The following is an 11,024-nucleotide window of genomic DNA, read 5'->3' as shown; positions in this document are numbered from 1 at the left end:
AGGATAACATATTCAGAGTGAGCTTTTGATCGACCTTCTTCCCTTATAGGAAATGTCACGGTCCACTTGTTAGTATTAAAAGAATCGTTCAATTCAATTGTTCAGCTCTTGTTTAAATATCCCAATGTTGCTTTAGAGATGGAATGGTGAGACCTTCTAAATTATAAGAGACGAATAATCTTTCTTTAACTTCTTATGATCTGATGCTTCAAATCCTTGGCATAAACATCACTAGATTGATTCAATTTATCATTCTTATGGAATATAGGAGATTGTCTTGAAAATCAATTGAAAAGAGTAAGAGCTAGTAGCTCCAACTTTAGTTATAGAACCATCTATTTTTTTTTCGAAATAAAATGAGAAGTTAAAGGACCATTGTTTTGCGACAAAGTTAAAAGGTCTTGAATGAGTCCACTAGGATTCAAGTTTGACGAGTGTAATGAATCTTACTTATCTCTTCCTAAACCTTGGAGATTATGCCTTTTTGAAAATCAATCAATAAGGACAAAGGCCCATCTTCAGTTGTTGCTAAAACGTAAACACTTTTAAAAGAACAATGAAGTAAAAGACTTGGTTTGCAGACCAAGTTTAATGGTTAGGATAAGTTTGTGGTTAGGATAAGTTTGACTCTACATTAATTCGCATATAAACATCTTCATTAAATATTCTAAATAAAATATAAAGATGATGCAAGCTTCTAGAAATCTCAATACAAAATATTATTATATTCAATTAATCAAATATTATATCTAATCAAATACTAAGTCTAATAAAGAGACTATAAAGGGGTTGGTTGGCCCTTATCAAATAGGGCAATCCTTATTACTAAAAGCCATAGGTGTACTTGGTTGCTCCATCAATGTTTGAGTGTCGGGTTATATTACCACCAAAATTACCACCAAAAGGTACCTAAAGGATAACAAGACAATACGCAATACCTTCTTTTAGAATTTGTACTTTGCTAAAGAGCCCACGATAGTGTAAGGGTATGGGGCAAAGTTACCCGGGGACGCGTCCCTGACTTGAAAACCCCCCATCCTCGTCTCGGGGACGTTTCAAGGACTTGGGGATGGCCAAGGGACGTTTCCCCTCGTCCCCAAATTGCTTTGTATTTTGAGGGGAGGTCCCTGAAACGGGGGGATGCCTGCCCTAGCTCTGGGGGACGTCCGTACGTCCCAGGGACGGTTGGGACCTCCCCAATCTGTCCCAGGGACGGCCAGACGTCCCCCATATCTAAGGCTCTTAAAAAATATTAAAAAAATTAAAAAAGTTGTATTTTCAATTTTTTATTTAAATTTTTCTAATATAGGCCCCTTATTAATAAAGGCGTTGGGTGTTATTTTTCTATTGACTCCGCAAGGGGCGATGCCCCTTGACCCCACCTTGGGGGCGCTGTCCCCAAACCCTCGTTGAAAAATATGGGGGGCAACTGTGTCAATAGAAGTAGGGAAAATTTAACCTTCGAGTCTATTGATATGCATATTGACAATGTGAATGAATTGAAATTTTGATTTATGAATGCATAATTGCATATTGTCTATTGAATATTAACAATGTTGTATGTTCAGAATTTACATTCTAAAATGTTTTCTCCTTTTCATAGTATCATACACATGCTATATCCATGTTTTATTGTTTTCATATGAATATAATGTATGTATGCATGCTTTATCCATGTTTTCATATGAACATTTAGAATTTTGAAATTTTCCTATATTTTATATAGCTGTCCCCCGCCATCCCAAATTTGGCAAAAAAATTTGCCGTCCCGGAAACGCGTCCCGCTGTCCCTTGTCATCCCCATCCCGGAAACTTGGGGTAACTTTGGTATGGGGTGTTCTTTCATCTTTCAAGCTTGATAAAACTCCCTCTCCATACGCGAATCCTTGTGTGAAAGTGACTTCTCAATAGTGTTTGTTTGAACACCCCCCAACAATTTATAAATAAACATTTCTTAAAATTTTTAATTGCATTTATTATTGTGTTAGACTAGTTTGAAGGTGTCATCTTTTCTTTTTTCTTTGCATTTATATCTTGTTTGAATTATATTTATGCTTAAGGGATCAAGATATTTTATAATGACTAAATTAAATATAGATAATTTAGTTTAAGAGATTAAGACATTTTATAATGACTATTTAATTTAGTTTCAAGAATTATGTATATTATCAAGTGTTTATCAAAAATATTTTATTAACTATGATAATAAGCCTTTATTTATTGGGGATGCTTCTTGAGTTCTTAATAGTTAGAGTTTATTTTTATATTTGATTTGACAAATTTTGTATTAGTACAAATGTTGGTTCTCTACATTTATTTTATGCACTCCTTTGGATTTGTTTACGGAATAAACATTTGGTTCAAATATGTTACTCTGACAAGTTGGCTATTTTCCCCTTTTCATTTCTTAGTAGAGTTTTGTTGTGTTAACATCTAGTTTTACCATGAACATAATGACAAGGGGAAAGCAATAGGAAAAGAATGGGGTAGGCAACATTGGTAACATACTTCTAATGTGGACCTAATTTTACTATGCTCAACCTTGTTGATTCCAAGCCTTCTTCCAACCATTGAGAAATGCTAGAGATGCATCGATACAAAAGGATAGGGTGGAGAAACTTCAAGAAAGCCTCCAATTGCACAACATTATTAAATTACTACTAGCACAATATCAAACATCAAAGTAGAGGCTCCATGAGGTCTTAATTCTCAGTAAGGAATGGTAGAGCTCTCAAGTTGACAAGAAAAATCTGAGGGGAGAAAGAAAGAATGTGTAGACACTTTCAAATGATGGGAAGTCTTAGATTAGAGTATTTTCGAAATTCAAAGATATCAACATGTGCTTAAGAAAAACCTTAGAGAGGTGGTCTTTTTAAATAAGGAGACCATAAAAAAATTGGCAACTCATTTGTATGTTCTTTAGTCCAAATTCTAAAAAAGTCTAACAAAAAGGATGGAAGGACTAGCTAAGACACGGGCTTTAAGCCACCTGGTATAAACAAAAAATAATAAGCTACTTAAGCAGACCTAGATGCTATCACCATCATCGACAAAGTAGATTTCCTCAAAAGAGAATGGAAAGTTGCCAAGGGGTTGTAGAAGTTTGCATACATCTACTAATTTTGTGTTTATTTTAGTATTCCTTTGTTGTTCTCTTCTTCTATTTTTTTTTTTACTAATTAGGATTGGTCTTTGTTTTCATAGTCACAATGCCCATGAGACTTTTTCCATTACCTCTAAGTTATTTATGTAAAAGGGTTTGAGCCTTTTCAATCTCAATTTTTAAAACATTGGTAACATACCAATGGTCGGTGTTGGCAGGATATAGAGGGTTGTGAGGCACTACAAATGTCATTTGGGTTATTGAAAGGCATTATGACAAGGTATTAAGAGGCTATACAAAGATGAAAAAGTGGGATATAAGTGTATGGAAGTGTGTGGAATGATGTGGGGTTATAGATAAACTAAATATATGTGAGAATAAGGAAGAGGTTAATTGAGAGTTAAGCATGAGGTATCGCTTTTAAGACGCATAATCTATGAAATAATATATGATTTTATGTATATATATGATATAAACATGACCATATAATTTATTATAATTTGGTTTATACTGATGTTAACTACATGTAATAGAATTCTGGAAGCGTAAGATGGTCTCTCTAGAGAAAACGGTTACGAGGACAGTTGTGCAGATTCCAGTGGTGCAATTGGGGAGCAAGGAGAAAGTTGCCGAATCCACGTCGAAAGCCGTTGGTAAATCCACAGAGGCAAAAGGTGATGAGGCTACATTCAATCCAGTTAAGGAATCTGAGGTTAAATCCGGTAGATTAGCATGTCAGATGGGGGGGCATTCTGATTTGGAGAAGATCATAGATAAGTTAGATCACATTGAGCATAACAGAATGGTAATGGATGCCAATGGTGGGGAAGGCTCGGCGAGTCATCATCAGGGGCCCGCTGCTACATGTAATTTATCCATTTAGGGCAAAGGCTTATCAGACATAGAGTTTGAGTATGACAGGGCTCAGATGAGGATTTTTTGCAGGAAGATGAGTTGGACAATGTCGATCCACAATGCATCAGCCAATCGACCAATGTTCTTCTCGGGAAATCCAAAGGTTTGAGGGGCAGATGGAGCAATAGGAGATTGAGGGAAGACAGAGCCAAGGAAAAAGGTATCATTAGCGTCATGGATTTTATGAAGAAAGCCAAGGGAGATAGACTCTCCCTTGGGGGCAGATGAAAATAACGAGCGTTAAGTAGAGTTTCTTGCGAAGTGGTGCTTCTTCAAAAAACTAAATTGTGTATGGATAAAGCTCTCAATTTTTTACAATCTTGCAGGTCGTGGCAAGGTTATTTTCAAGAAGCTAAAGGTTCTGCTAGGGGATTGGGCTTTTTGTGGAATCCTCAAAATATTAAAGTTTCCGATTTGGAGAGATCAGAATTTTGGATTTTTGGTGTTGTTCGCATCTTGAAGGATAATGTGTCAATTCCTCTTTTTAATGTCTACGGTCCAACTAAAACGGTTGACAAAGCTAAAGTCTGGAAATACATTTTGGATAAAACCGTTACTCTTAACAATGATAAAGTCATAGTTGCAGGTGATTTCAATGCTCCGCTGGAATTGGACGACAAAAAAGGTGGTTTGAGAATGAATACTAGAGTTATGGAGACTTCAGGGAGTTTGTGGCAGGAAATTCTTTGTTTGATGTAAAGCCAAAGAATGGTCTATTTATGTGGACCAATAGGAGGGAAATTTTTTCTAGGATCTCTGAAAGATTGGACAGATTTCTGGTTGGGCCCTTTTGGGTGGACTCAGATTTCAATGTTGATTCCTGTATTCTTCCATGGACTCTATCAGATCATTTCCCGGTTCAGATGCTCCTTCAGAAGGTAAACAATAACAATAAAGGGAGCTTTAGATTCCAAAGTATGTGGTGGAGAGATAAGGACTTTCTTCCGAACTTGGAGACTTGGTGGAAAGACAACAATATCTTCTCAGGAACCCCGAGTTTCTGCTTTTTGAAAAGACTGAAAGTATTAAAAGGAAAAATCAAGGAGTGGAATAAGAGTTCGTTCAAGAATATTTTTGCGGAAAAATTAAGAATAGAGAAAGAGTTGGAAGACTTGAATAATCTGGTGATCTTAGCAGGTATGTCAAATGAGGAATTTGTTAGAGAAAAATTGCTGAAAGAAGAATTATCGGAGCTTCTTCAGAGAGAAGAGGTTTATTGGAGAGATAAGGCGTGCGAGAATTGGATTAAAGCAGGGGATTTGAATATGAAATTCTTTCATGCGTTTGTAAAATCAAAAAGAGCTTGTAATCGGATTTTTCACATTCAAGATGACTCGGGAGCTTGGCAGGAAGAGGCTGAAATAATAGAAGACTTAGCAATAAGTCACTTCAAGAATCTCCTGGGTGCAAATGCGGTCCGTGACATTCATGCTAATGCATCGTTGCTGGATGTAATTGGGAGGGAGGTGATAGAGGAGGATAACAAGCAGTTGATGCGCCCCTTCACTCTGAAAGAAATAAAAAAGGCCACTTTCGACAATCCCCCGAATAAAGCGCCAGGTCCCGACGGTTTTACTTCGGAGTTCTTTCAAAAATGCTGGCGGTTCATGGGTGAGGATATATTCAAGGTGGCGGAGGAATTTAGAAAAAAAGGCAAGTTTGTCAGGGAAATCAATCACACAGTGATCACCTTGATACCCAAGAAACAAGACTGTTCTCAGATGTCGGATTTTCGCCCTATCTCTCTGTGCAAATTATTTCGAAGGCCATGGTGAACAGGTTAAAACCCATTTTGAGTAATCTGATTTCCCATTATCAACATGGATTTTTACCAGGTAGAGAAATTGTTGATAGCATTATTATGGCAGGGGAGACCATCCATACTATGCACTCCGAGAAGAAACAAGGTATGATCGTGAAGCTAGATGTCAGTAAAGCATATGATAGAGTTTGGTGGTCCTTTTTGATTGATATCCTCTTTAGATTTGGCTTTGATAAAAGTTGGGTGCAATGCATTTTACACTGCGTGTTGAGTGTCACTTTCTCCATTTTCGTGAATGGTTTGGTGTGTGGTTTCTTTCAGGCTACTAATGGGTTAAGACAAGGTGATCCCCTGTCTCCCTTTCTTTTTGTGTTGATGGCAGAGGTATTGGGTAAAAGTATTAAAAGGCAAACTAGACTAGGTCTTTGGAGAGGCATCACCATTCATGAGAGCCTGGAACCTGTTTCCCATTCGCAATTCGCATATGATACCATTCTTTTCGGTGAATCTTCGGAGGGGGAGGCGAGGATCATGAGAAGAGTGCTTGATGAGTATGAATTGGGCTCTGGACAAAGTATGAATATGACCAAATCATTGGTGTATTTTACAAATACCAAGTGTAGCCTCCACTCTAAAATTGTAGGTATCTTGGGCTTCACGCCAAGAGAATTTCCCATAACATACCTCGGCGTTCCATTATTTACAAGAAGGATCAACAATGGACTATGGGTGGAGGTTATCCATAAGTGTTGTTTGAAAATGGATTCATGGAAAAATAGGCGGCTTTCACAAGCTGGGAGGATCCAGATGGTTAGGGCAGCGCTATCAGCTATACCTACATACTACATGTCCTGCTATAGATTGTCAGCCAGAGCTTCCAATGCTATTGATGGCTTGCTAAAAAAGTTTTTGTGGGAAGGCTCTAAATCAGAGAGGAAACTCCCCTTGATTAGCTGGGGTACTGTCTGTATGATTAAAGAAGAAGGTGGGGTTGGTTTAAGAAAGATGAATTTGCAAAATCTAGCATTAGGGGCCAAGCTTGTGTGGAAAATGTACAAATGTCCACAAAAGCTTTGGTGCAGAATCATGGCTGCTAAATATCTAGATTCACAGTCCCCGGAGAGGATCTTGACGATAGCCGATTTGATTAGGGGATCTCCTATGTGGAGATTCTTATGGGATAGTCGCAGGCTTCTCATAAAGCACTTAACCTGGAGAATCGGGAATGGCAAAAAAGCCAGGTTTTGGCGTGATTCATGGATCGGGGATGAGCCACTGACAGAGTTATTCAAGGACCAAGAGTGGATTAATCAGATCGAAGCTTCGATGGGCCCTTGGGTTGTAGACTATTTCCTTCATTGGTCGGCTTCTGCATTGGTATGGAAGAAAGTGGGAGAATGGCATCCTCTTAATCATAATCGACTTAATAGAATCCTTTTCAACAAAATTTTTTTCCTTCAAATGAGGAGGATAGTCTTTTGTGGAGTGCCTCTAAGTCGGGTGAGTATAGGGTCAGTCTGGGGTATTAATTACAGAGGAAGAGGGAATATAGCAGTGATTGGCCTTCAATTCTTTGTTGGAGTAAGTGGCCTTTGCCAAAAGCAAGCGCTTTTCTTTGGATAGCCACCCATGGTAGGATCCTAACGGGTAACAGACTCAAATTGTTTGGTTTCATAGGACCTAGCATGTGCATAATGTGTAAACAAGCAGAGGAAACGACAGATCACCTCCTATATTGGTGCCCGATCGCTAGTAACTATTGGGAGTGGCTGCTAGAGATGTTGCAATGCTACATTGCCAGAAACCAAACTTTTAAAGAGTTTCTCTTGTCATGGCCGATTCAAGGCAGATTTTTGAAATGGGGCCCCATTTGGATCGTTGGCCCCTCTTTAGTAGCTTGGCATGTGTGGAAGGAGCGGAATAGGTGAGTGTTCCAAGGGAAAGAATTGGATATTCAAATTTTTTTATGATTAAGCTTGCCATTAAAAAGGTGATCAACGGTAAAATTCAGGGAGTTAATTATAAATATATCTCGAAATGGGACTTGGATATGGAAAAGGTTTGGTCCTTCAAACATACCAGCAAACATAGATTAAAAGATGAGAGATTGAAGCGTCGGGATGTGGTATGGCAAGCCCCATCTCCAGGGTGGGTGAAATTAAACTTCGACAGGGAAAGAAAAGGCAATCCGGTTCGGAGCGGATTGGGTGCTATTGTCAGGGATGAATTTGGATTTACTTTGAAAGCTTTCTCGGGTCCTGTTGGTATTGCTACAAACAATGTGGCAGAAATCTCTGCGTTGGAGGATGGTTTAAAATGGCGTGTGTCCAAGAGGATTGATAAACTTGTAATTGAGGGTGACTCCCAAATCATACTCAATGGGATAAGCTCTTCTAAGTTTCAGAATTGGCGTTTGGAAAATTGGATCCCGAGGATCAAGATGTTTTTGGATTTGCTCAGAGACTTTCACATTCAACATATGTTTCAAGAAGGTAACAAAGCTGCAGATGTGTTGGCTAATCTAGGGATTGAGGAGTCCCGTGTTAGAGAATATGACAGTGTTAATGCTTTGCCTGAGGGTGTGCGAAACATCATTTCTCAAGACAAAGATTTGATTCCTAGACAGGGAATTGGATGAGATTACTCTATCGGCGGCGTTGTCAGTTGAGTTTGGTTTCGGTGATCTTGGACAACGCTGCTATTTTTCAGCCAGGTATGCGGGTCCAGACATACGGTTTCTGAGGTGGTAAGTGTTAATATTATTCATTTGCTTCTCGTGACCTGGTGGATTCTAGGAAGGGCGGTGGATAGTACAATGATCTGACTACACACACATAGGAAAAGGTGATGAATAGTCATTCGTAGGATTGCTTCCTGGTCCAAATTGATTCGGATCGGTTTCAATTTGGGCTTCTGATGGCTTAGGATTGCAGAGCTTCTATATTAACCAGATTGTTCTTAACTGTTTTGAGGGGTTTTTACGAAATTGTCTGCTCTATTACTTTTAGCATTTTGCCTCCATGGTGCACCATTTCGGGCTTAGTTGTTTATGTCAGGAGGAATCCCTAGAAGAGCAGTGTGATCGACTCTTCGATATTGATGTTGAGGGTCAAGCAACGATTGTGGCGTTAGTTCAAGATGCTCTTAGCGAAGAAAGGCACTGGTGCGACGACCACATTTATGAGATTGTGCTTTGCCTATTAGTGGATGTGAAACCATCCAAGGAAGCATTGGTGGAGAAAATTGCACGGTTTGTCTGGGAATGTGACGCGAAGGCGGTTGGGAGCGCGGTTATGGAAGTAGAAGAAGAGTGGGCGAGCATCCTGGGCCCCTTCTTCAACCTGGAGTGCCTGATGTCAGAGGTAGAGATCTTGGACTCGGAAGACGAAGAACATCCGCAGAGTTGCGGAAAAAGAAGGAGAATTTTATGGCAGAGGCTTGGGAGGTATTTCGTGTCAAAGTCATTAACGGGATATTCACACTATTTCCTAGGATGATGGAGGACGATCTGGGATGGCTCTCTGGCAATAGTATTGATAAGGTGGTGGATATTGGGGAGAGGGTCTCTATAATTGTTAGGCTGATATAGTTTGGGGGGATTCTATATTTAGGTTGTTTTTGAAGATGACTTGGTTGTTTGGTCAGGTTAGGTGTCAGAGTCATTAACAGGATATTCACACCATTTCCCAAGATGATGGAGGACGATCTGGGATGGCTCTCTGGCAATAGTATTGATAAGGTGGTGGACATTGGGGAGAGGGTCTCTACAATTGTTAGGCTGATATAGTTTGGGGGGATTCTATATTTAGGTTGTTTTTGAAGATGACTTGGTTGTTTGGTCAGGTTAGGTGTGTGTAAGAGTTAGTATCCCTTTTTGTATAGTTGGGATGCCTTCTTGTGAAAGGGTTTGGATTGTCAGGTTATGCATTGAGATAGTATGTAATATATTATGAAATCAATAGAGGGCGCTATCCCCACTAATAGATAGCACTTGCCTAAAAAAAAAAAAAAAAACTACATGTAATAGAATATTAAACCTTATACTCTGGTCAAGGTATTTTTTGGTCAACAATAGGATGCTAAATTTTTGGTGTTCAAGATTTTAGACTAATATTTTGGACAAGAAAAAGAGCATTTGTACTAGTAGTTTTTCATCAACATGATAAGGGATGCAAGTTACCAATTGTTTAGTTAAGGAGTGATCTAATCTAAATAATGACTAATCTTTCTACTTACATTTAAAGTTAAAGGAATAACATATAAATTGAAAAAAATAATATTTACATGTAAATAGGAAAAGAATGGGCTTGTAAACTTGGCAACTTTTATTGGTTCTATAATAGGAGAAAATGCACCCTACCATCTAAGGTAGTTTTTATTTATTTATTTATATATCTATGCTTTGATGTTATTATGTAAGAGATATTGGTTAATGTGTTTCCATGATTGAGTATTATATGAATTGGTTAGGGGATTATTTAAATTTTGATTCAATGATTAATTTTAATTAATTAATTAAAATTTAATATAATTTGATTATATATATACTATGATGTTATGATTTAAGAGTAATATAGGTTAATGTATTTCCTTGATTGAGTATTATATGAATTGGATGAAGAAATTATTTATATTTTGATTTATTGTAATTAATGTATTAAGTTTTGATACAATTTGATTATGTTGTTGATTACATGAGTAAAATGGGTTTTGAAGGGGCCTCAAAACTCTATACAATAAAGATCGCCCAATGAGGAGCTAGACAATTGTGAAATTGCAGACAAGAAACTACACAACATAAAGAAAAATACAAACCCCCAAAACACCATAGATAAGTAGGTTTTAAAAGGCCTTGAAACCCTTTACACATTTGTAGCCAAATTGTCAACACAACAAACTAGAAAGTTCCCATACACAAATTGAAGCCTTGGAGTTTGGCATGGATTGATTAGTAATCAACTACTTCCGGAGTAGATTGTGTGTAAATTTTTGCATCAGTGTTTCAGATCACACTCTGTGATTCTTCATTTTTCACTCTGCATGCTCTCTAGCTCTACATCCTAATGAAGGATCACTGCGTGTGATCCAAAACGTTGATGCAAAAATTTACAAATAATCTACTCTGGAAGCAATTGATTACTATCTCATGGATTGTGGAAACTTGATGTTTGTTATGGATTAATTAGTTACATGTGCTCATGGATACATGGAGACTTAGGTGATACTGGTATTCTATTGTGATAA

The sequence above is a fragment of the Cryptomeria japonica genome, chromosome 11 (genome assembly GCF_030272615.1).
Source record: "Cryptomeria japonica chromosome 11, Sugi_1.0, whole genome shotgun sequence".
NCBI lineage: Eukaryota > Viridiplantae > Streptophyta > Pinopsida > Cupressales > Cupressaceae > Cryptomeria > Cryptomeria japonica.
Note: the sequence above shows the minus strand (reverse complement) of the source record.